The 21,105-nt window shown below is 41.0% G+C and overlaps 1 long non-coding RNA gene across 1 annotated transcript; it reads right to left on the minus strand.

The window, feature by feature from the left end:
• Positions 1-538: 538 nt before the first annotated feature.
• On the minus strand, positions 539-19,131 carry LOC133346969 (uncharacterized). Its single transcript, XR_009755677.1, has 3 exons — positions 18,874-19,131; positions 9,597-9,689; positions 539-7,924 (listed from the first exon to the last, which is right to left on the minus strand). It is a non-coding gene; the product is annotated as an uncharacterized LOC133346969 (long non-coding RNA).
• Between the last annotated feature and the right edge of the window lie 1,974 nt (positions 19,132-21,105).

Consider the following 21,105-nt stretch of genomic DNA (forward strand, 5'->3'; position numbering starts at 1 on the left):
GATACCACATTCCCCTGTGTAGCCTTATAGAGTGTAGGAGCAAGTGCTGTTAGCGAGCACCTGTAAAGGCCAGCACCACGCTCGGCCGCCTTTGTCTCCCTCGTGGCCATGAGCGGTAATCGAACTCGGGTCGCCGGGTTCGTAACGCTGCGCGTTGACCGCTCCCACAGTAACTCATCAATCACGACACCATTCAACGTCACCGTGTCAGTATTATGGGATGAGGGTTATGTAAATTAAAAACATAGCAGTGAAGATCCCATTAATTTACCATATCTCCAACATATGAGCTCGTTAGACATTGCATGTCTGGCCCAGTGTCCATGCCACGTGTATAGATTCTCTCCATAGTACGATCCTGCATTGTATTGTGAGATTTCACCCCCAGTATACCGTGCATTGCTAATCCAGCCGTCCAGGATGTTTTTCACATTATAAAATTGTCACCATTCTGTTCAATCATGATATAAAAGTTTAGGGTCCATGAAAACAATGTTGTGCAGAATACATTTGAAAAAAACTGAGGACAACACGTAGCTCTATGCATCACTTTTATTGCTTTTTTTTGTTCAAGCACTTACAACCCTTAACAAGGTCCATCCTTATATTTCAATCAACCACCGTCCGACTCAACGTTCCAGAGCACAGTCCATGCAAATGTCTTGTATGTTTGTTGATGCCTACATTTTGTCTATATGTAATAGTATATTAGCTGATTAGTATAAAAGCAAATCATACGATAAATATACAATCCATCATGCAGCACCAAAATGAATCAGTTTTAAAACCATAAACCTGCTGCTGAAATTCAAATACATTTCCTTCCCTTCAGCAATTACGTAAATATATGCATCAGCGAGTAATTGTTGGGCAAAGCAACACGTCTACATGCCCAAACATTAGTTTGTGTACCGACAGGGCAGAAAAGGCAACACACAATGATACCTCATCCTCATGAATACGGTGTTCTCCTATAACGCGTGTTGTTTTCATGACGCGAATTGGTTACAACGCGACGATGAATGTACGAGGACACATTTTTTTATAACGCGAATGCTAATTGGACATAACGCGATCGAGTGAACGGAACTGACGTCCCGCAGAGTCGGAATAAGCGGTCGTAGCATCGCACACGAGACGGGATGCTGCTGGATGCTTCTGGATGCTTCGAGATGCGACTCACGCGCATCCGTCTTTGTTCGGCATACGCATCGCGGACTGTGCTTTACGCTGTTATTTATTATAACGCGGTTTTCCATAGCGCGGTGTTCTTTAGGAACGCAACTACTACCACGTTATAGGAGAACTGTCTCCTTCATGTGTTTCGGTAGCCTGGAACCCTGCAACCTGACAGGTTCCCAAACTAGTCAGATTACAACAACCTATTAGTGATGTTAACACAATGTTTATTTTGCATAGTTATTTATAATTACTTAACAATAATGAAGCAGTCAACACTCTACTTCATATCACATTCTTATCGAGTGTGTAATTTTACTGTTGAATAAAATTTGTAACAGCATAACATGACCGTTAAAATAGGACGTTTGTCCAAATAAAATGCTGCCGGGAACTTTAATGTCTCCGAAATGAAGCTTAAAACATTGGTTGCCGACTGGTTCACTGTAAGCTGGCATCATGTACGGTACCATACAACTTGCTCAGTGGCAATGCATGCCAAGCGAGTGGTCGGGAAAGCAGGTCGCAGGCCATTACTTTTCCAGCCCTAGGCACCACAAACACAGCAAGTTAAAATCATGGTTCTATCTACCGCCAGAATGAAAACCACATCTACACTTCGTTGTATAAGCACTGGACACATCTAAGAAAACATATTGCTTTTAGTCATTGACGTGTTATTGCTAATACTTAATGCTTGCATATATTGTTCTATTTCAATAAGGGGGAGATGGCCGGGTGGCTGCCGCATCCTTTGCGCAGGACACTTAACAGGACAGGAATAGCACTCATGGTTATTACTCTACCCGCAACTCCACATTTTCAGAGAAAAGCTCAAAAGTGGACAAAGGATGAACTATCGCAGTTGCCCCACTATGTAGAACAACATTTTAAGCACATTTTATGTTAACATTTTAATAAAACGCAACTACGAAACCCATAGCGAATGGAATAACTTTCAAAGGTAAGCTTAAAATGTTTTGACTGACGTTGTAGAATGTACTTATTTGCAATGCTGTTTTATAATGGCATGCTTCCATCTAATGTACCCACTGACCTTTAAAATTACATTGTTGCCACCTTTTCATTCATCTGAAATTATGTGCATTGCAAAACAGTTGACGATTTGGCTCTTGAAGAACAGGAAATTTTGTAAAGATAAAATACTTTACTGCAACACACGCTGGTATTTAATTGCTGTCATATTTTATGCGTGGCTCCTTCCAATTGATTGGACGTTTGCCGCACATCAATTAATGGCGTAGACAAATTTGGCAAATGTTTCTTGTGAAGTAGCTCAGTTGTACATAAGACGAGCATTCTTGCTTATGCTGCAGAGTGTGACAAGCTTTTCACAGAATCAGTTTGCATTGGCTCTTAAGATGCATGGATATAAGGTAAGTCAAGCATGCCCATATGCAAAACATGAGATCCAGGAGTGAAATAGCCATAACAGTACCTTCCCCCACAGCAGCCTCCACACCCACACAATCCTGCAAGCCTATCATTATTACTGGTTTTATGCATGCATAAAAGTGTAAAACAACACAGCAGCATGCAGAAACCCATTGTGTTCACACTACAGGATACAAGGTTACTCGATTATGTCTCAAGTTCCAATATATGCGATTACGAATTATGTGCAGATTTAATAATGCATGCATAGCATATTCCATAGGCGTACTGGCACAGTGGTGCCTTATTATTAGTAACGATGTATGTACATACTGGCTACGGCAGCACACTACCTATTTACTATGCGGCCTTAGCCAAAAATGCTTCCCTATAAGGTTAAAGGTATAACATGCAGTACATAATGTTTTCTTCATCTTGCTCAACAAAATTCATTACAATGGAAGACGTTGGTGATTTTGTTGTTTGTTTTTGAACTCTGCAAGTTCAGACGCCGATAACGGCTATTGCACCATCCCTCTAGCCTCACGTAAACAGCGGCTAAACGAAAGTTTACTTACTACAAGAGCTACTGTGAGTTAGCACTACAACTGCTTTGATTACACTGCTAGTTACTAAATGCCACATACACAGTGAAACATTTTTATAACGTCACCAGAACATAAAAAAACCATTTAGCGTTCCGCTTAATTCATATTTAAATGCTTAAAATCTATTAATAAGTGGGCTGTCACTGGCGATTTTGTTTATTACGTGACAAAAAATAATCGTTGACGCACACATTAGTTACTTTTTTAACATTATGCATGACGAGTAGCCGTGGTCTTGACCCCCTTTATCCTATCGCTCGTTAAGTCACAAGTCAAACCTGCACCCAGGCAGGGTTCTGAACCCGTCACACGACCGCACATCGAGCCCAGTCTTTAATGTCACCCTGTCAGTGTTGCCAGATGTCAAACCCTTCCCCTGACAATTCAAGCCGGGTGTCAACCGTGTACCCATATCACTTGAGCTCTGCGTCAAATCCATCAAATTATTCAGGTTAGGTAGTGGACCTGTCATCATGGTTGCTATGACATTTAGAGTGAATTTTACTCAGCCACTGCACTATTACATCAGACAATGAATCACTGTCCATTAACCGGTATGGGTAAATACATGGAATGGACAAACTCTTATTTATCCAGAAAAAATCGATTGTGACAGCCATATCATATAAAACAAAATAATATGAAAACTTACATCAGTGTAGGAAATTGAAAATGACAAAAAAAACATACTGGGTCTTGATGCACGTGTTAAGATTATGGAACGTTTACACTGACGTCATCCATTAACGCCCAAAATAAAATGTGAAATGTGATTTTAATTGAACATCGCTATAAGAAGGTTTCACTGCTGCCAGAGCAACTCATGAAAATGTAAAACAGTACTCAATGGTAAACCCCACAAGTGTCAGGAGCAAGCCCTTTTGTGAACACGCTATGCAGTGTATAATACAATTGTGTATTACGTTGCATGCAATACTGTAAGCAAACCCCAGTGAAATTGTCTGCATATTTCATTGTACTGAAAATAAATCTGCAGCATTGCCACTTTGATAGCTGCCAAGAGTAGTTTTCTGCATTGGTAAATTTTCTAATTCTATAAACAATAAAGACAAATTGCAGACAGCTGCAGAAGGCTGCCTGGTATAGACTTCCATCAGAATTGTAAATCCATGCATAATACAGCAGAACACAGCATACCTTTACATCATTGCTTTGGAGGTAAAATGTTTAACTAAGTACCCTAGAAAATGTCTGCTCAACATTACTGTAATAACTTTTTACTGTATTCCTATTACCCGTTTTGGGAATTATCCATGGCATTAGTAAACCTTTGTTCTGCTTTCTGTATGTATTGATAAGCTGGATAATTTTCAATATACGGTACCTTGATTTAGGGTAATAATTAACAATGGGGCAGATATCTAATGCTGATTCATGTATGGGTGTACATTACCTTAACTTGCAGAATCAATTGTCCTGCTTTGGTAACAGTGAAATCGCATTGTTCTTTAGGTGGCATTTGAAACATGGAAATAAACCTTGGTTACACATGTGTTCATTGCGTTCAATGTGCAGCATTTAGCACAACACCAATCAATATTTGGGCACTATCTTGAGACTTTGGCAATTAGGATTGGAAGAACGAATTTCCAGTACTCAAATTGAAGTTGTGATTAATATATCACCACCAACATACATTTTCTCTCAGTCAATTCACGAGGCAAAGAACGACTCATTCCAATAACTTCTTGCAGATACTACTTTGGTCACCTCAGATATCAGCGGTCTAAAAAACAAATTTCAGCTCCCAGTAAGGTGGTTTTGTGCTTATATATCAACAGATATACAAACTTTGATCTCGAAGCTGAACTAGGTTGCATTTATGTAATGACTGACAATTTTCTTAGTCTCTTGCTCAGTTAATTCTCATTAAAACCATGGAGATTATTTTACCAAATTAAGAACATCAATAGTTCTACAGCTATTTATGGCCCACATTGAAAGGTGTACATAACCCACACGTACGTTTCAGTCAAGTTGGTGATTTCCAAAATAACATGTTAGTTACTAAATATCGTTATAAGTGCCATGTTTTAGTTTTATAATTAAACAGTTAAGCAGACCATCCTGGTAGGCAAGCTGTGTGTCATCTCCCTTGCAAACAATTTAATAATAGCAACAAGTTAAGTATGTTCGTTGTGTGGTGAACTATCATATAAATCTTTCCACTCCTGCAAAGGGGGGCACATTAGAAGCTTTCTCCAACACCATTTTCATAATTCCAGAATTCCCTGCATAGTGAGGTCACACTTAAGTTTTAAATCTCCAATTTAGATATTCCCAATCGTACTCACACTATATTAAAAATGAAATATTATAGCATGCTCCCTGTGTGAATTCGTATTCCCTGGCATACACATCTGCAGGAGTGACGTCACAACGCAAATCTGTGTGATGACATCCGCATTACCACAGCGTTGAGCCGGGTTCGTGCGTGGTGACGTCACGCACCCCAGCCATGCATCCCACACAAAAGCGATCGAGGAGGGAGCCGAGGGAGATATAGCAGAGAGGAAGAGATGGAGAGGAATAGAGAGGAGAGGGGCGGGAGAGTGAATGGCCATGGTATGTAAAGGGAAGAGAGCAAAACGGAAAGAGCGAGAGAAAGCGACAAGCAGTGGGGGGATTAGGGAGAGGCAAGAAAGATTGAGACAGGAAAGGGAAAGGTGGGAATACAGAGAGAAAGGGTGATAGAGAACAGGGAGACAGGGGGGAGGGAAGTGGGTGAGATACAGTGGAGGGAGGAGAGGAATATAGAAGATATGGAAGTGTGGAAACAGGAATACAGATGCAGACAGAAGCAGAGACAAGGTGAAACATCTGGATAAATTGGGGAATAAAGTACACAAGGCAAGAGAAATGTGGAGAGAGGCAAGACTCTATATAAGATAAAAAGTTTTACTGGCTGGCTTGGAGAGACGGACACATCCAAAGGACCTGTGGGCAGATCCAAAGGACGTGTGGATTGCTAGTTATTTAAAACAAAAATAAGTGAAATCACTTTGTTTTAACAAAAAGAGCTACATTTTAAACGGTGCAGTCATAAACGATCTTCAAAAGGCATTAGCCCTGCAATATCTAATGATATGGAAATGCATTAATAGGATATGCCCAATCATATTAATGGTAAATTAGTTGGCAGAATGTAATCATAGAAGAGTCTTGTGAAGCTGAGGAGTAGTCTGGGCATTTTCCAACTTCGAAAAATGATAAGTTTGATGATGTCATTTTATTTCTGAGACTTTTGACCTTGCACGATCTATAATGCTTCCCATCAACTCCATGTGATCGAGTCAGACACAGGCAGGTGCTGCTGACCCAGTACCAACACAATCTAGAAAATGTCATTAGTTTTTGTGACGATAGAAAAACCAAGAATCCCTCATTTGTGCACCGTGGATCACTACCATCACGTGGATTTAGAGTGCGAACTTTTGCTGGTAAGGTGATGGCCTCAATTTTCCAGGAACCAGATGAAATCATAATGATTGATTAGAACGTGGAAGAACCATCCCAAGACAGTACAGTAAAAGGCAGACCTAATTTTAAAATTACAAAATGTAATAAAAGTGAAGTGGAAAGTTGACACTTGGGCAAAAAAATGTTTACACCTAACATGCTCGATTACATGTTTTGTGGAATTCATCAATGTACATTAATTGCTGCATTGATACATTCCTATAACAATCTTAAATATATGGGATGCGTTGGCAATGGCTCCATGAACACAAACCGAGAGATGTTGAAAGGTGATGTGACAACTTGGCCCTCTTGGCAGAGGAGCATGGCAGAAAATCTATAAAAGAGTTGACCACAAGCATCATAGCAACCCCATTTACAACACTGGACTGCCTACAAGGGAGAGCAGAGTTGATGCTGCTACATTTTAAAGTGGCACAATTGGGACATTTAAACTATTGATAAAAGCATACATCTCAGTCAATGCATTAAAGTATTCAATGTCAAGGACACATTGCTAACTCCAATTCCTATGTTGCATCATTCAGAGATTCATTTTGCTATTGGCCACCTAAATCTGTCTAGATTTAGAATGAGTACTGTTAAACACAATGAGTATCACTTGCTATTAATATCAAATGTGTATATTCTTTGGGTCTTTTGGTAAAGTCACGTAGATAGGTTAAAATAAAATAAAATAACAAAAAATATCAAAAAAGTACGACGTTTCGATCGCAACACAAGCGTTTGTCATCTCGTGACTTTACCAAAAGACCAAAGAATATAAATTCCTGCAGTCATGAAAGCTTTAAGTCAAGATCAAATGTGTAGTTTATTTTACCAACTGAAGAGCACTATCTTGTTTTATGTTTGAAATCACTTAAATACATTTTTCATCATTGTATTTCGTAATGGAAGAGCTATAGGTTTTCTTCGAATTCATAAATCTGAGCACATGGACTGGACTTAAATTGGGTACTGCTTCACTTAATAATTCAAATTGAACAAGTAAACATTGAAAATGCAAAACACAAATCCAAATGCCAATCTAACATGTAGCCATCATTGGTGTTTAACTATACATTTGAACAAAACACAGCAGGGATACTGCAGCCAATCCAATACTTGATTGTTGGGGGCATTTACAGGGAATTGTTCACACAGCACTCCACATGCCTCCAGATGAACTGCTTAAGTTGTTCGGGTCTTCAGGAATGGAGCAGGCGTTTCATGTGATGTTTAGCTTGTTGGATGCAGCATCTCTGTAAAGACATTAGACCAGAACCGGCAAATACAGGAGTAGAGTAACTTGGAAAATAAAAAAAACCAGTTTTTTCACATTTACACACAATTTTCATGTGTACTCATGCTGAAATAATTACTGAAAATAAATTAGGTAAGTAGAGCATGCTGTAAATATGTTTAAAATTAACTCTTTGTGGTGTTCTGTATATATTTTTTCATAAGTTCGACACTTTAAAATATGCGAACAAAATTAATAATGTTGAACAATGACAAAGACAAATAACCTATATACCAGCCTTACCCAAGAGAACAGGAATCACTTGCAAATTACATCATATGCAGTAGGGTTGTGAAAATGATTTAAATGAACCAATATCCATTTAAATGCAAATTTGTTTATGAAACTGAACTTTTATTTTGACCGATACATCAGAAATTTGGACCAAAGGAAGATGCAAGTACTAGTTTTAATTGTCCTGTTAAAGATGCATTTAGTCAAATGTCTTACTCAGACAGAGCAACTCACTGGCATTTGGGTACATACATGCCATGTTCACCAATGTAAAAAAAATACTTTTTTTTGTTTAAACAAGACCAATATCCATATGATAAAGGTCATTGTCCCTTTGTACAGTAAATAGGTAGAAGCACAATATGAATGGGTCATTGAGGAAGACTGGAAAGATATTTTATACAAATTGTATCCAAACTCCTAACATCATGTAAAGGCCATCCAAAATAATGTAAATACGATTTTAGCACATTGCAAATAACTATATTGATTGATGGTAATGTGGCCAATGACATTTGCTGTTGGTAAATAAAAAACTGCCATTTCACCGCTCAAATTCCAGCTGCAAGCTGCAGGAAAAAGTGTGCTGCCGAATGTATGTTTATGCAGTCCAGTCTGGCCGAGCATTAAGTGGTAAGACTGTGGAACTTACTATGTATTTGTAGGGTGCAGTAGTACCATTAATATGTATACGAGTCAAGAGAGTCATGATGTCCACTTGGACATCCCCCAATCCAAATGTTGCTCATGGTATAATACACTTAAGGCAGTCATAAACCAATTATTTGACTCACTGTAGGGTGATATGGTGGTGTGCCTGAAAGTCATGTTTTCAGCCAATACCCTTTTAATGGAGCAGAAAATTCGTGTTACAACTCAGCACACAGAACCAGTTTATTTAATCACAAAATAACTGCTATTTGATTTTCGGAGGGTTTGGTTTGTGTTTTTTACAAGACTAGGTTTTACAAAATGCTATGGAAGAAGCCCTCTTGAAGCAGAACAGCAGACTGTGCATCTGGTTTCTTACGTAGATCATCTTATTTTAGCTGCTTAAATCTACTTAAACTACAGAATCACCATTTACAGGAGCAAGGAGTTTAAAACTCTGCACACCACCAGCAGAATCTTAATTCTAAATCAACGTGGTTTCATTTTTTCAGTGATGGCCTATGGTATAGAGAAAGGGCAATAACATCTGGGAAATCAGGAAAATGTTAGTTTTTCACGCCTGCTGTTGATGAGCCCTGGAAGGGTAAAACTAGTGCAGAGTTTGTGTGCTTGAACACAAATGCTGCTAGGTACCATTAAGCTTGAAAGGCTATTCGGCTTACAGACTGAAATACCATTTGTATTTATGTGGAGATACCGAGCAACATGTGTAGTTGTTTTGTTACCTAGCATGCCCCACCACGATGCTCGTTGAGGACACATGAAGTCAGGGTGGAGTTGAGAAGGGAAGGAGCCTCCAACCCCCAGCCATACCCTTCCTGCATTCACAAGAGATTCAAGAAATTGTTCGTTACCTTACTGCCTTTTACCACACTTTACATCTTCACGCACATATCATCATCATCGTCAGCCGTGATCAATCCTGTTGGATGACCACTGCTGGTTCAAGGATCAAGGCCTCCCCAAACCGTTGCCGTCTCTCACGTTCCTGCAATGCAATAACCCACCGAGCACCTGGACACGAGCTGATTTCATCGCTCCACATTCGCAATCGACGTTCTCTCGGAATGTGTTTTTTTTATATCGTAAGTGTGCATTGAGGCCAATGCATAGTTACATGTATTCAGTAAAATCAAATCTAAGAACATACAAGCATAAGTACTTTTATAAGATACTAGCAGGAAGTACCCGGCGTTGCTTGGGTCTTAAAAATAATTCAAAACTACTCTTAAAAATCTAACAGCAGTGTTTACTAACTGTGGTGGTACCTGCTATGATTACAGCAGTGCATACTGTGGTGGTACCTGCTATGATTACAGCAGTGCATACTGTGGTGGTACCTGCTATAATTACAGCAGTGCATACCGACTGGTGGTGCCTGCTATGATTACAGCAGTGCATACCGACTGTGGTGGTACCTGCTATCACTACAGTAGTACATGCTGACTCTATAGCACAAAGTACTCACCTGACAGAGTGGCATGGTGAGGCCTAGTCCCATGCGGTGATACCTGCTATGATTACAGCAGTGAATACTGACTGTGGTGGTACCTGCTATGATTACAGCAGTGCATACCGACTGTGGTGGTACCTGCTATCACTACAGTAGTACATGCTGACTCTATAGCAGTATTTATCGACTATATAGCACAAAGTACTCGCCTGACAAAGTGGCGTGGTGAGGCCTAGTCCCGTGCAGAGCCTCCGGTCTCGCCTAGATTGTCCAGCCGGCCGAGGTGGCACCTTGGCAGGCTGGGGCTGGGATGCTACCCCTGACGCCCCCCCCCCCAGCCACGATCTCCCCAGCCGCTCTGCAGTAATATCTACAGCCTATAGTGGTAGAATCTAGTTACTGTATAGTAGTAATAACTGCACGCATCGGGGTGGGGGGGACATCACACAGTGAATAATTAACCTGAGCGTTTAGTGTATTTTATAGCATTTTTTATGTGAAAGAAAATGCCCCCCCCCCCCCCACCGAAGGCGTGCGACTTGGCATGGGCCGTCCCCCCCACTAAAGGCGCGTGAGTTGGTATGGTCGTGCACGCGTCATAAATAAATAAATACCAGTACAGATTGTCATAAGTCTGTTTTTATTGTGGAGGCATAACCAATTAAGTCACAATGCAAAACATATTAAAGGAACAATATCTACGTATACTAATTCATTTCATCTTTTGAGGTGAGGGAAGATTGAGAAATGTCTCTTTTATAAGAGATGTAGACTACCTGGACATGTTTGTCCTTTTGTGCTACTAACACATCAATATCCTGTTATTTACTTCTGTCAATTTTGGTGGATTAAGAATGTTTATTATTGCCCAAAAACAATATTGAATATTGTGTTCATTACAATAAATACAAGACAGAAACCCAGCCAAGTAAACCAATACTTGTTATGGGTTGGCAGCATGGAAGGAAAATTCAATACTGTAACTCAGACCAGTAGATCCCTACCTCATCCCTTCCGATGGCGAACCTTCCCAAGTGTAACATCTTTTCAATTTAACTGTACAAGAGGCAATATGGGGCTTGTTAGCTAAAGTGAAGAACCATGCTCAAACGTGACCATTGGCAATTTAGTGGGAAGCAGCTGAGCCAAATTAAATTGTGCTGGATTGGCCACATTAGTTTGTCATGCTTTGGCAAATTTCATGAAATTGTGCGAACAATGCAGTTGGCAAGCATATCGACGGAGGAAGCAACACCAAGAGCCATGGTTTATACTGAAATATAACTTTGATAATTACGAGTAAAGTACCATATTATGCATGTGACAAAAAAGTGTTACAATGCATAGTCAATGCAGATGTCCACCATTTTCAATAAAGAATGTCTTCCTCTTATCAATTCATGGCCATCAACAAATATAGCATACATAATACTGGATAAGTATGTGGAATGTGGACACCCTGTCTGGGATTAAAGGGGACATCACAGGAGATAATCTAAATTGTGGACAAGCAGAGTTTTCATCCTGGAAGGAAGATCTTCCTGCAATTTGGGGGTTTCTGTTCTTACAGATGAGAGGAATTGTAGAATAAACTAATACTTTTGGCATCATTGTATAAAATAGGTCACATGTACAGAGTTGTTTTTGTGGGTAACAAAATTGAGAAACTATCTTTTTCTACAATGTTGCTTATTCACAAGCTGTCTCCCCCACTTCACCACGAACAAGAGAGATGTCACTGCATAATTAATATAATGCATATATCTCTACTCTGTAGAAAGCCTGTCATCCGCAACCACATCGCACCAGTGCAATCTATTATTTATGAAGGCTAGGCTATCCAAAATGTATCCTATTTATGGACCTCAAAGATTTGTACGTTAGATCATCCAAAGGGTACAAGTTAATCTTCGCTGCGATATTGTGGACAAGATTCAGATTCCCCATTTTTGGAGTGGATTGTTTTTGTTTATGGATATATCAATGAAAAGTGTAGGACATACCTGCCTGTCACAAGGTTGCAGACATCTGCAAAATATATGAAATACACCAGCTTGCAATTGCAAGCTTTTTTCAACATGTATTCATTAAAATACACATGGCAGAAACAAATGCAAACACGTTGCATTATTTCAGAGCTTTGCCTGGGATGTTCCTTACTGTGCAAGTTTTACTGAGATTCATACACTTCAGAATCAGAATATTTATTTAGACTGGAGGAAGTTCTTTTTCACAAATATCTAGTAGGGGTGGTTCATTAGGTACACAGAATAGTTAATTTTGTTACACAATGAGTACAGGTTGAGCAGTGGCACATTTGTGAGACCATTGTACTTTGAACACAGGAAACTGAATTTGATTCCTAGCGATGGTCTACTATCGTCCTGACCAGCATGGTGAAGTATGGGGGGGGGGGAAGCCGATAACCAACATAGCATGAGGAGGACTTCATTGAACAGTGGATTGACCAAGGTCTGATGAATGAAGTCACATTGTTCTAGAGAGTATTATCTTGAAATGAAAACCACTGTAAACTAGCTAAATTACTGTAGTTCCAACTAAACTGATAATACTCGAAAGAAATTATATTTGGGTCGTTTAAAGGCAATCTTAAAATGTTTATTCATGTTATTAGTTTTATTATAGCGAATTTTGTTATTACTGTATAAGCACATTGGAAGTAAATATACAGTATCTCACCATCACGTTTCTCCTATGAGGCCGAACCGGAGAACACGTGGCAAGTCCTGCATTACTGCATATACAATCCTTGTTGCTGCATTTGGGCGTTAAACCTCCAGATTAACAATAGCCGTTACAGCAGGGGTCTCAGCATTCAGATATATGTCTGTGCTGTTTGACGACTGAGTCACGTCCCCTTGACTGAACTAGTTTTTTTTTACAATCTAGTTGAGCTATTTTTGCTCTATTCTATCGTTGTGGTAAAGTCACTTTACACAAAGGTGCTAATCGGCCTGAAACAAGAGATTGAAGTGAAATAAAACATCAGGATTTGCACAACTCATATTTTAAAACTGTTTATTGGAACTGAACATTATAGAACAGCTGTCTTTCACCTAATGTTCTGTGTTTAACACATAAAACAAACTTTAAATAAAGGTAAGGACAATCAAAGAATAAAGTATATTTCAACACGAGACTGTTTTGTGTAAGAGGGTGGGGTTCGTGACGTTGCGAATGTTCAGTTGTGTCTACAGGTGTGTCTACTTGCGCAAGGCTGGAGAGGATAGAGGGGAGGTGGCTCTGCTGATGGCGAAGTGTGGAATTGTGCGGGGTGGCTGATGAGTGTTGCGTGGGATGAAAGATGCCCTATGTGGTGATAAGAGGCATGCGTGTGAGCTCATTGCCCGAGTCATGTAGGTTGAATGGATGGTGTTGTGCTGAAACGAGGAATAGCATGATATGATAGGTGGCTGTTCTATTTTGAGAAAATATTATTTATCAGTTCAATAGATGGGTGTTTATGTTATTTTCAATTGTGAAGTGTCATAAGCTTAGTTACACACATAAGTGTAAAGTAGTATATGTAGGAAACTAGTGAGATTTGACTGTGGCGAGATGCCAAAAAAGGCACGTTTCTCGTTTGAGTGAGATGGAGCAGCCATTATAAAAATTATGAATGTGGGAATACAATTTGATAAGACAGATATGTCCAGAAGGCATGTTTCTCTAATGTGCGAGGGTACATTTAGGTGGAAGAATTGTGTGTTGTTTCACAGATTTCCTACTGGACAGATGTCCTACGGGATACAGGAACACCTTGCACTTCCGTCTGGTTAGGGACCAGAGCATGGACGAATGTCAAAAATGGACGAATGTAAAAGCAGAGCCGTTATTTAGTTTGCAAATGTAATTTGGCCGGCGAAAAACACATGCAAATAACTACAGTAAATATAAAAACGCGCATGCAACTACAGTAACTATATAACACATGTGTGCGAAACATAAATAAACAGAAAAAAAAGAAAAATAAACATAAGAATTGTACTGTTGTGCGAGGTACGCCTAGCTTGCGACTTACATCAGCATGGGACGTCTTGCTCATTAAGTTTGATTATGTCAAGCTTTTCTTGCAAATTGAGAACCTTATGGGTTCTTTTAGCTTTACTATCACCACACTAAGGACCCATTATGAATATATGAAAGCACAAAAAAAGTATTTTACAGTAATCACACAAATAATCACAGTATGAATACTGTACGCGTGTTTTATAATCACGAAAATAACTATAAACACTGTAGTATTATACTGTTATCACAAAATAACTATTGTGTACAGTATAATCACAGAAATAAGTACAGTATTAATAATACATGAATAAACACAAATATAAGAGATGCTGACTGAACGACTTCTATTCAAAGACTGAACGAAAAAGATGGTGCGTGACGCGGATGTCATGGAAGGTTTGGGATGAAATCGGACGAAAGAGGAAAACACGTGGACGAAATTTGAAATGGGGTTATAATTGAAAACGGCCAAAAGACCGAAGCGACGAAAGTCAAGGTATCACTGTATATGTGAAACTTAATAGACATCTGTGAAAAAAGAGCTTCATAGTTCATCGGATTCCTCCAGTCTACATTAAGATTATGATATGGTTTATGAATGTCATGGGCTCGGTGAAGTAGTAGAGGGTGTGAAGGTCCTGAAAGGAATAAAGGCCATCGTTTGACCAATTCCATTTTTCACTGCTTTCAGGTGGGATTTATTTTTGCATTATTCAGCCAAGTGTAGGTCATGGAAGTGCCTGAATTAAGATAATACAATGAAACTCATGTTACTCTGCATTTTTTGCATTTCCCCGTATTTATCATATACATTTTAGGTCTCATAAAGACGCAATAACAGCATGTAGAATTTTTCAATTCTACCGACCATACGTTTTCTGCCTCTCTAGTGAGTGTCAGGTCACTGCTGGTGGGATGTATGGAATTAAAGTAGGGAGATGGTTGGAGTAAAAGAAACAGACATGACCCGGAGTAAAAGAAACAGACATGACTTGGAGATATATTGAGAGGGAAAGAGATGTGGCGCGAAATTGCAACCCGAATAAAAAAATGTTTTACAATGTGCTATGATTAGCTTTGAAAATGTATATGCAGTACGTATAACGGATTCCATCTCGCAAGCTTTCCAGTTAATCCATACGTTTGACAAGTATGCAACTGTATTTTACAACTGAGGTATTGTTTATGTCAAATGCATAATATGGCACTTCACTTGTAATTATCAAATGGTATTTCAGCATAAACCATGGCTCTTCGGGTTGTTTTCTCCGTCGATATGCTTGCCAACTGCATTGTTCGCACAGTTTCATGCGATTTGCCAAAGCATGACAAACTAGTGCGGCAATTTCAGCACAATTTAATTAGGCTCAGCTGTTTGCCACTGAATTGTAAATGGTCACACGTGTAAGCATTGTTCTTCACTTTAGCTAAGAAGCTGAATATTTCCTCTTGTACAGTTGAATGAAGAAGATGACACACTTGTGAAGGTTGGTCGTGGGAAGGGATGAGGTAGGGATCTAATGGTCTGAGTTACAGTATTGAATTTGCCTTCAATGCTGCCAACCCATAGCAAGTATTGGTTGGCTGGGTTTCTGTCTTGTATTAATTGCAATGAACACAATATGCAGTATTGTTTGGGCAATGTTAAACATTCTTAATCCACCAAAACTGATGGAAGTAACAGGATTTGGTGTGTTTGTAGCACAAAAGGACAACATGTCCAGGTAGTGTTATACATCTCTTAGAAAAGAGACATCTATCAATCTTACCTCACCTTCTCAAAAGATGCAATGAAATTGTGTACGTAGATATTGTTCCTTTAATATGTTTTGCATTGTGACTTAATTGGTTATGCCTCCACAGTAAAAATAGACTTCTGACCACCTGTACTGAAGTATAGTGTAACAATCAATATAAGTGTCCTTGATAACATTTGAATGTTATATTTGTTGATGGGCCATGAATTGATCAGAGGAAAACATTGCATATGGTGGACCTTTGCATTGACTATACAGTATACTATGTGGGGGGAAAAAATACTGACTATAAATGTTGATGCCACTGTTCCAGGAGTGATCCAGCTTTATTGTTGGTGTAAGGAAATAAAATAAAATGGCCTTTTTTTCAAATGAAAACGTAAGTACAAGAACACTTATCTCAGCCTCTGGAATTGTTTTATTAAATTAGGCAACCTTTGAACGAGACATTGTTTTCAACTACAAGACAAATAATACCACACATCCGTGCATTTATTTTTTACTAGCTATAATATCTTCTAAAAGTACGTATTTACTGTATACATGTTTATCAACAAACTAAGGATTGCACATTAAAGGTGAACCACAGCAATTTGTATTCATGGCAAAATAACGCACACTTAAATATGTTCGTGGCTCTTTCAAATTGACCATATTAAAGAGGTAACCGAGTGGCTCAGAGGTTAGAACGTTTAACTGATACGGTTAAGGTCCTAGGTTCGAAACCATGCAGCAGCTCATGATTAAACCTCATTACTCTAGTCGAGTGAGTTGAGGTCTGTACTAAAAAAAAAACTAATTAATTTGTCATTACAACATTTCGCAGGGTCGGCGATCGAACCCACGACTCCTGCATACCAAGAAAGGTACTTAACATCTCACAAAGTCGGGGACTGAACCCACAAATTGTTGTATACCGGGCGAGGCAGTTAACATCTCGCAGGGTCGGCGATTGAACCGACGACCTCCTTGCATACTGTTAAAAATCTCTTCCACGGGGCATTATCTTATTTACGGGATGCACTGCTCTGTGAGGTTTCTTAATTTATTCGTTATTTAATTAAATGATGCTGGGGGAGGAGACCAAAGACATCTCTTAAAGAAAAAATCTCCATATAAAAGTTAAAAAGGGTAAATGTATGTATTGAGCTTATATGCAACCATGTAGTGTGCTCACTGTGCTAAAACGCAACTGCGTAAATAAGCCGTGTTTTTTTGTAAAGAACACGAAGGCTATATGGGTGGCCACATGCTGCTTAAGTCAAATTAAGTCAAGCATAGAATTACCTACGTTCACTGTAAGTTGGCGAAGAATCAAAATTCCCAACTAAAGAAACCCATCAACAATTCTAATAATACTGTAGTGAAAGGAATGTGGCCAACTGGTCTCTATAGTGGCTCATTTTGTGCAGACGCATGGCGACAAAGCAGGCGCTTTGTGAATGATGCGGGCAGGACTCTACTACACGGGATGAGCAGACACAAGGTAGACGCTTGCTGTCTGCATCACAATGTACAGCCAGGACTGTGCCATTCCATCAGCTTCAGAATAAAATAATAACATTAATAGGTCGGCTTGCTGGTCATGAACGATCATATACAGTGTTAAAATGTATGTGAATTTTACAGCGTTAAGATTAATTCTCCATTCGGTCTATTGAGCAGTAATTTTACGAGCCTGGCACCATGACGAACTCTAAACTTGAATTCCAACATACGCAACCACTTTTAATATTGCCGTTTCCGTTTTAATCTCCACAAAGTACCTTCTCAATAAATTATCTCGGTTACATATATCTTGTGGTTGACGAGGGGAGGGTTGTTAATGAAATGATAAATATATTAACATTTAGATTCTAATTATTTGCATCACACGTCGCATACCACATCACACGTGACGCCGTCTTGCCACACACCAATGCCTCCCATCAACACCACATCATGTACAATCACATTACTGCCAACAACCCCTTATCAGTGCCTACTTTATTACAGACCAAATTCAGACCTTATTGGTCAACCCGTGCCCTTGTAAATCTCAACATTAATTCTACAAAGTCTCATCACAAGGGTAGAAACACAAAGACCATTTTTGTTGCCCGTATTGAAACGGCTGTACGCCGTATGGACCTGAAAACTCGGCTATGCAATTACCTCACATCACACGCGAAGCCTTAAACCACTACACATCACAACATTACAGCCCAAGCAATACAGATTCTCTAATCACGCACAGCACACGAAGTCACGCACCACGTCTCAAAACCCATCACTTAGTACATCGCACACCGCACCATCATAATCGCACCCCCACATCTCACGCCGCAGACCCGACATCACAACCCCATCACGCGACATCTCAACCCCATCACAAGACATCACAACCCCATCACAAGACATCACAACCCCATCACAAGACATCACAAGACACCACAAGACATCACAACCCCATCACCAGACATCTCAACCCCATCACCAGACATCACAACCCCATCACAAGACATCACAACCCCATCACAAGACATCACAACCCCATCACCAGACATCACAACCCCATCACAAGACATCACAACCCCATCACAAGACATCACAACCCCATCACCAGACATCACAACCCCATCACCAGACATCACAACCCCATCACAAGACATCACAACCCCATCACAAGACATCACAACCCCATCACAAGACATCACAACCCCATCACCAGACATCACAACCACATCACGAGACATCTCAACCCACACGCCACCCTCCTACCATCGCTCGGCCTCCACCGCAGCGGGGATACACCACGGAGCGCCGTCGGAGATGCAGCCGCGGACCCCGTCGTTGGGACCCTGGGAGCCCCGAGGCCTGGGGGGGCTGCCCGGTTGTTCCCCGGGAGCCCAGAGGCTGGAGCTCCCCCAGAGGCTGGAGGGGGGAGCCCCCCCGGGGCTGCGAGGCGGGAGCTGCGAGGAGGCGCTCGGCCGCGCTGGCGCCTCCTGGGGCCGCGACTGCAGCAGGGCGCGATGGGAGCGGGAGGAGAGGGGAGCTAGGGACCGCGACGATTCACAGCGCCCCGGCGGTATGACCCCCCCCTCTCTCTTGCTGCAGCCGCGACACTGCGGGCGGGGGGGAGATCGCGTGCGAGTTTTTCCGAGCACTGAGGACGTTTGACGCGGTCTCTGCCGCGCTCAGAGAGCGGCCTCGGCAGCAGCAGCAGCTCCACGCTGGGCCGTCTGGGACGCGGCCCAGGCGGAGCTCGCTCCGGGGGCGTTCGTCGCGGGCATTGAGGGAACACCTCGGGGCAGTTCCACCATCAAAAATGAATGTGAGCCAATGTGATCAATTGGCGGCAGCGACGCGGTGATGGGACAATCGTGGGCCGGTTTCTGACTGGTTGGGACTCATCGGCACTGCGGAGTCTGCAACGGGAATGCGCCTTAGCCTCGGTGGCACGGCGGCGTGAGGGACGTGCCCAGAGCGACAGGCGCGGAAGAGAAACACAAAGACAGAGAAAACCGCACTGAGACAGAAAATCTTAACACATATAGAGCAACACAGCATGACGATGAGACAGAAAGACAGAGTCGAGAGACATTGACACACACACACAGACGCCAGGATACAACGAGATACTGAAACAGCGTCGGTGAGATCCACACAGATGCGTAAAGACTGCGATACAGAAAGACACAAGTCGAGACACCGAGACACACACGGTGATACAGGGACAAACTAAGATGATCAAGATACAATGATATGCATAGCTAGTCACAGCGACACATACGCAGACAACCACTCTCCCACCACCCCTGCCATGACCCTTTTCCCTGACTGGTGACCCATTGATTTTGCAATCGTGGTCCCACACAACCCAATTCCATACTTCATGCTCGCCCCTGGCCACTACACTACTGCACTATATCACTTCACTACCACTCCTGTACTTGCCTTTTAGACTTTACGCATGTCAGGATTTAAGGGGGAAATCACAATGGGTTGCGAGCCAAGTGAGATGACCAGCTGTTCCACCAGGCAGCTACAAAGTTGACTAAATGCAGACTGAATCCTTCCGTGACCTCTGAACCCAAATGAGATGAAGCTGATGTTCCAAGTCCACCTTAGACGGATATCTTGAGCAGCCTGAACACCCAGCTCCACCTTTAATCACACGCATTCTGTCAACATTACAGAGCATTGAGCCTCAACAATAAGTTAAATTCTGTGTGTGCCCAGCAGAGGGCTGTGCTGTAGTGATGGTTATGGTGTGGTTGGTGGTGACGGTGACTGTAATTTAGCAATGAAGATGGTAATGATGGTTTCGATGGTGGTAATGGTTCTAGTGGAGGTGTTGATGATGGTAATATGTATGTGGTCATATCCATTATAACGATTAATAGGATCGTGTTTTCTCATTCCTGAAATCCGTAAAGCGTGTCAGACTAGGGTGTATCTCCAAGCAGTGATTTGTGTTGTTGCATTATCACACAATTTCTGGACAGAAAAAGTCTAAATTTGTGAATGCTCTAATTTACATTTGGTTGTTTTTGCTCTCATTTATATGTCGCATTGTTGTACTTATTGCTTATGTAATTTTGGTCACCCAGGTCACCTTTACAAAGGAGACTCCCAAGCTCTCGGTTCTCTCGCCTGGTTCACGGTGGCTGCACCGGACGGCGCTGAGTGACGTGATGCATACACCTCACCTTTGTGACTCACGCGTTTCGTGAACGCGTGCGTCCCTGTACTCTGGCGGTGACGTCAATCTTCTAATCAGCAGTTCAACAGAATCCAGCTTTCACTTGAATTCTGTACTGTATGTTTTTTTAATATGCCGGCATTGTCAATATCACGATGACAAAGGTTGATCGTTCACCATGGTTTGATCCGAACATCTCTGAATTAATGAAAACTAAAAAAATACCTTGCAATAATGATAAAACACATAACCTTTCTAATGGGATTATCCATAGAACACTAAGAAATAGGTTTACTAGCCTAATAAGA

Source organism: Lethenteron reissneri, chromosome 25 (assembly GCF_015708825.2).
Source record: "Lethenteron reissneri isolate LAM-NWPU_2019-01 chromosome 25, ASM1570882v1, whole genome shotgun sequence".
NCBI lineage: Eukaryota > Metazoa > Chordata > Hyperoartia > Petromyzontiformes > Petromyzontidae > Lethenteron > Lethenteron reissneri.